Here is a 6,000-nt window from a genome sequence, read left to right on the forward strand (position 1 = left end):
ATGAATTTACCTTTTTTCATATTTATCGATATATTCGTTTGTACAGTCAAATTATCACTAATCTTTATAAGTTTATAACAATCAAATTTATGGTGGTTTAATATTGAATTATTTAGTAGTTGATGTGTTATTGTTCGATTTGTATTATATATTTTAAAGTGTTCTAATCGGCATTTGTTTTTATTTTAAATTTATATTTAATTAATCAAAATATGCTTTTATTATTTAATAAATATTATCTTACAAATTTTATTTTGAAAATTTAATTAAGTTATTGGTTGTTTTATCCATTAATTTTTTATGGATGTTCAATCAGTAGGTGAAAAATTATATGTGATGATACTAGTTTATAGAAAAAGGAGTACTGGGTGGGCAAATCACACATAAAACAGCGCAAAGAAATAAACCCTTGATTCGTCGGGCCGCCAAATCAAAACAATCAAACATGTATTTCAGCACAAATCAAGACATTATAGTGCTTTTTAACATTTATAAAAATATAATGAGAAAACAATGAAAATAGTATATATTTATAGAGGAAATCTAAAGTTACAAATTTAAAAAATTTTCAAATTCCATCACACATCACAGAACGAAAACACCATATTTATCTAGCTAAATGCTAATCAGTAACTATTAAAACCTTTTTCATTTATTTAATTTAAAAAAAATCATAATGGCAATCTTGCTATCTTTCCCAAAACTCGGCTTTTATATAGGTATTATAAATAAGTCTTCAACATTGTAAACTATGACCGTGAGATTGCCGGAGAAGAAAACTTCACACGAGCGATTTGTCGAACACAAACAATGCAGCATAATTGAGTTGTAGAATATGAAGACACAACGGTTTACATGGTTCGGCTCTTTCGAATCTACGTCCACCAGAGAATCACGAATCACTTTTATTCCACACTAAAGAATTACAATTACACAATGATCAACAAGAACTCTCAAAGATGAAGAATACACTCAAGAATCAATAGCTCACTTTCTCTCCTGAACTCGGATCAAAACATGAACGATCCTTTCTGATTCCTCACTAAGATAGTGTATATCTCTCTCAACTTGTTGATTTGGTTATGAGCTATCAACACTCAGCTCCAACCCCTTAAATCAGCTCAACCGCTTCTTCATAACCGAAATAGCCGTTGGAACTAACTTTTAAACTTGTGTCTGATATTTTTGCAGTTCAGGGACAGTCCCTGATCTCTTTGGATATTTATTCAAGCATCCACACTAACAAATCTCCACCTTGGATCTTGAATGGAATAACACTCGATCATTTTCTCCAACCTTGCAAACCTTAGTATCTGACCAACTTCACTAGCTCCAAGCAATGCTTTAGTTTGGAACTAGGAATGGTCTTAGTCAACATGTCTGCTGCATTCATCTCAGTGGAAACCTTCTCAATCTTCACCTTTCCTTTGTTCACCTCATCTCTTATGAAGTGTATCTTTACATCCACATGCTTAGATCTCTCATGGAATGTCTGATGTTTGGACAAACATATTGCACTATTACTGTCACACATGATTGTCACAACATCTTGACTTATTCCAAAGTCTGATAGTATGCCTTTTAACCAGAAGCTCTCTTTTACTGCCTCTGCCATGGCTATATGCTCAGCCTCTGTTGTGGAAAGTGCTACTACTGACTGCAAATTTGATTTCCAACTCACAGCCGATCCATAGAGACAAAACACATATCCAGACTGAGATTTTCTTGTGTCTTGACTCACTACAAAATCTGAGTCACAATATCCTATTACAGCTTCATTACAAAACTTCTGACCACCATCAAATAGAATACTATAATCAGATGTGCCTCTGAGATACTTCAATATCCACTTCAATCCATGCCAATGCTCCATCCCAGGGTCAGCCATGAACCTGCTAGTAACACTTTAAGCATGACTGATATCTGGCCTTGAGCAAATCATTGTGTACATGATACTCCCAACAATACTAGCATAGGGTATCTTGAGCATCTCTTCTCTCTGTTTCTCTGTCTTTGGACATTGATTTATTGACAGCTTAAACTGTTGTGATAGTGATATTGTGACAGATTTGCTGTTCTTCATCTGGAATCTCTCTAGAAGTTTATTGATATATTCCTTCTGAGTGAGCCACAACTTCCTCTCTTTTCTATTTCTGATGATGTCCATGCCCAAGATTCTTTTAGCATTCCCTAAGTCCTTCATATCAAATTCTGATTCCAGCTCAGCCTTGATATCTTGAATCTCTAACATTGTTGCTGCTGCAATCAGCATATCATCTACATAGATCAACAAATAGGCAACTGCTATCATTTTGCTCTTCTTAATAAAGACACAACTGTCATATGGAGATTTCTCAAACCCCACTCTCTGTATGAACTCATCAAACCTGATGTACCACTGTCTAGAGCTCTGTCTTAATCCATACAAGCTTCTTTTCAACAGGCAGACTTTGTCTTCTTATCCCTTCTTCACAAAACCCTCAGGCTGCTCCATGTATATTCTTTCTTCCAACTCTTCATTTAGGAAGGCTATCTTCACATCCATCTGTTGGAGCTCCCAATCTTTGTGAGCAACTATAGCTAGTAAAATCCTGATGGAGCTGTGCTTCACCATAGGAGAGAATATTTCATTATAATTTATTCCCTCTCACTGGGTGAACCCTTTAGCTACCAGTCTTGTCTTGTATCTCACTTCATTGTTTCTGAATGCCTCTATCTTCTTCTTGTACACCCATTTGCATCCTATGCATTTCTGATGCTTTGGCCTCAGTACCAAGATCCATGTATGATTTTTGTAGAGGGAGTCTATCTCCTCTTGCATTGCTCTAATCCATCTATCTTTCTCATGAGTTCTCACTGCCTCTTTATAGGTTGAAGACTCATGATACTCAATCTCTTCTGCAACTGTGAGAGCATAGTAAAGCATGTCATAATCACTGTATTTTGAAGGGAGCTTGATCTGCCTTTTTGGCTTGTCCCTTGCTATAATATGGCTTCTCTGCCTCTCACTTGCTTCTCCTGTTTGGATAATATCTGGAGTCTCTTCATCAGTCAGCATCAGCATCCTTTTGTTTAGGTCCAGTGAGCTCCACCCCAAACTGAGTAGTATCTGACCTTTGCTGCAAGTATGGCATTTCATCTTCTCTAAATACCACATCCATACTAATCACCACCTGTCCCATGCCCTTTTCTGTACATTATAGCCTGTAGCCCTTCACCCCCTTCTAATATCCCAGCATAACACATTTGAGGGCTCTAGGATCTAGCTTGGTTCTCTTAGCATGTGCATATGCTCTACATCCAAAACTCCTCAGTCTTGTATAGTCACCAGCTGATCCATACCACCTTATATCTGGTGTATCATTATGAATAGAAGTAGATGGGCATTTATTGATAAGCACCACAGCTGTTGCAGCAACCTCGGCCCAGAAATGCTTAGGCATGCCTGATGATATGAGCATACACCTTAATCTCTCCAAGATTGTCATGTTAGCTCTCTCAACCACTCCATTCTGTTGGGGGGTTGTGAGGAGCAGTTCTATGCCTCTTGATTCCTTTATTTTTGCAGTATCCATCAAATTTAGATGAAAGAAATTCAAGGCTATTATCTGTCCTAAGACATTTCAAAACACCACCCTTCTCAGTCTCAATTTCAATACATCATTCTTGAAATTTAGTGAAGGCCTCAGACTTCTCCTTCATCACATAGAGCCAAATCTTCCTAGAGTAATCATCTATTATTGAAAGGAAATACCTGCCTCCACCCATGCTCTGAATTGGTGATGGCCCCCAGATATCAGCATGTGCATATTCCAGTGGTTTTGTTGAAGTGTGTCTGCCAGTAGCATATGGCAATTTCTTTCTCTTTCCTAGTATGCATTCTTCACAAGATTTGAGCTCATCTTGATCTGATTCTCCATCAAAAGCTATCAGGTTCTTCTTGGCAAGTTTCTTTAATCCGGTATGCCCCAGGTGGCCTAGCCTGTGATGCCAATCAATCATCTTCAATCTTGCCACTGCATTAACTTGGTCTGCTTCAATAGTTCTAGCTCTAGCTCTGAGGTAGTATAAGTTGTTTACTCTTTCAGCAACCATAAGAATATATGTGCCCTTCATAACTTTTGTAAAACCATAAGCCAATATGGATGTGAAACCCTTTCTCTCAAGCATTCCAAGAGAGATCAGATTTCTTTTGATAGATGGGATGTATCTGACTTCTGAGAGTATTTTCTGAGATCCATCTTCCATGAGCATTCTCACACTTCCTATGCCCTTCACCTGGCATACTTGATTATTTCCCAGTAGCACAGAACCAGTGGCCTCTTGCAAATCCAAAAACCATCTCTTCTTGGAAGTCATATGGAAGCTGCAACCAGAGTCCATTACCCACACATCTGGAGCCTCATCTTCTGTCACATTCATCACCTGAGCAACTTCCACCTCCTAAGTAACATCAGCAGTATCTTGAGCCTCATTACCCTCAGCTTGCTTCCTCTTCCAAGAGTAACAATTCCTCTTTATGTGCCCAGGTTTCTTACAATAGTGACAGGACCTGGTTTCCTTCTCAGCTCCAGACTTTTCTTTCCAAGATTTTGATTTCTTCTGGAACTTCTTCTTTCCATTCTTCTTTGGATCAGACCTGATATTCAGACTTTCACTGGCTGGATCAGTGACTCTCTCTGCTACACTTTGAAATTCCTTCATCTTTAGTGCAGAATGCACTTCTTCATAAGTGACTTTGGAATCTCTCCCAAGCAGTATTGCATCCTTGAATTGCTCGAAGCTCTTAGGCAAAGAATTGAGGAGCACCAATGCCTTATCCTCATCCTTGATGACTTCTTTAATACTTTCAAGGTCATCCACACATTTGGCAAACTCCTCAAGTTTCTCTCCAATGTTTCTTGACTCTGAAAACTTGAATGTGAACAGCTTCTGCTTGAGCAAGAGCCTATTAGTGAGGGACTTAGTCATATACAATGACTCGAGCTTGGCCCAAACTCCAGCCGCGGTTTCTTCCTTTGAAACCTCCCTCAACACCCGATCACTAAGACTTAGGATCAGGGTGCTGTAGGCTCATCATGGAGTTCTTGGGCCTTGACATCACCTTTCTCATCATCTGCATCGGCCTTGCTCTTCAACACATCCCATAAGCCCTGCTGCATTAGGGCGGCCTTCATCTTCAGCCGCCACAGCCCTAAATCATTCTTGCCCATGAACTTCTCCATATCAAACTTCACGGTTGTCATCTTGAGGGTTTGATTTCCCACAGACGGCGCCAATTTGTAAACTATGACCGTGAGATTACCGGAGAAGAAAACTTCACACGAGCGATTTGTCGAACACAAACAATGCAGCAGAATTGAGTTGTAGAATATGAAGACACAGCGGTTTACGTGGTTCGGCTCTTTCGAACCTACGTCCACGGGAGAATCACGAATCACTTTTATTCCACACTAAAGAATTACAATGACACAATGATCAACAAGAACTCTCAAAGATGAAGAATACACTCAAGAATCAATAGCTCACTTTCTCTCATGAACTCGGATCAAAACATGAACGATCCTTTCTGATTCCTCACTAAGATAGTGTATATCTCTCTCAACTTGTTGATTTGGTTATGAGCTATCAACACTCAGATCCAACCCCTTAAATCAACTCAACCGCTTCTTCATAACCGAAATAGCCGTTGAAACTAACTTTTAAAATCGTGTTTGCCATTTTTGCAATTCAGTCCCTGATCTCTTTGGATATTTATTCAAGCATCCACGCTAATAAACATAATACGTCACCAAGGTATACTGTAAACCGAATTAATGATGATTGATTGATAAAAAGTTAAATATTTTACAAAATCAAAATGGATTTAAAAATATTATAAAAAGGTTAGAATAGAATATCAATAAATAAAAAGCACAAAATCAAAGCATAATTAATGCTCATTCATCGCAATCAGAAACAGTATTTTGAACCAGAAATTGCTAGTCTTCTTATCTGCTC

Source organism: Salvia splendens, chromosome 18 (assembly GCF_004379255.2).
Source record: "Salvia splendens isolate huo1 chromosome 18, SspV2, whole genome shotgun sequence".
Classification (NCBI taxonomy): domain Eukaryota; kingdom Viridiplantae; phylum Streptophyta; class Magnoliopsida; order Lamiales; family Lamiaceae; genus Salvia; species Salvia splendens.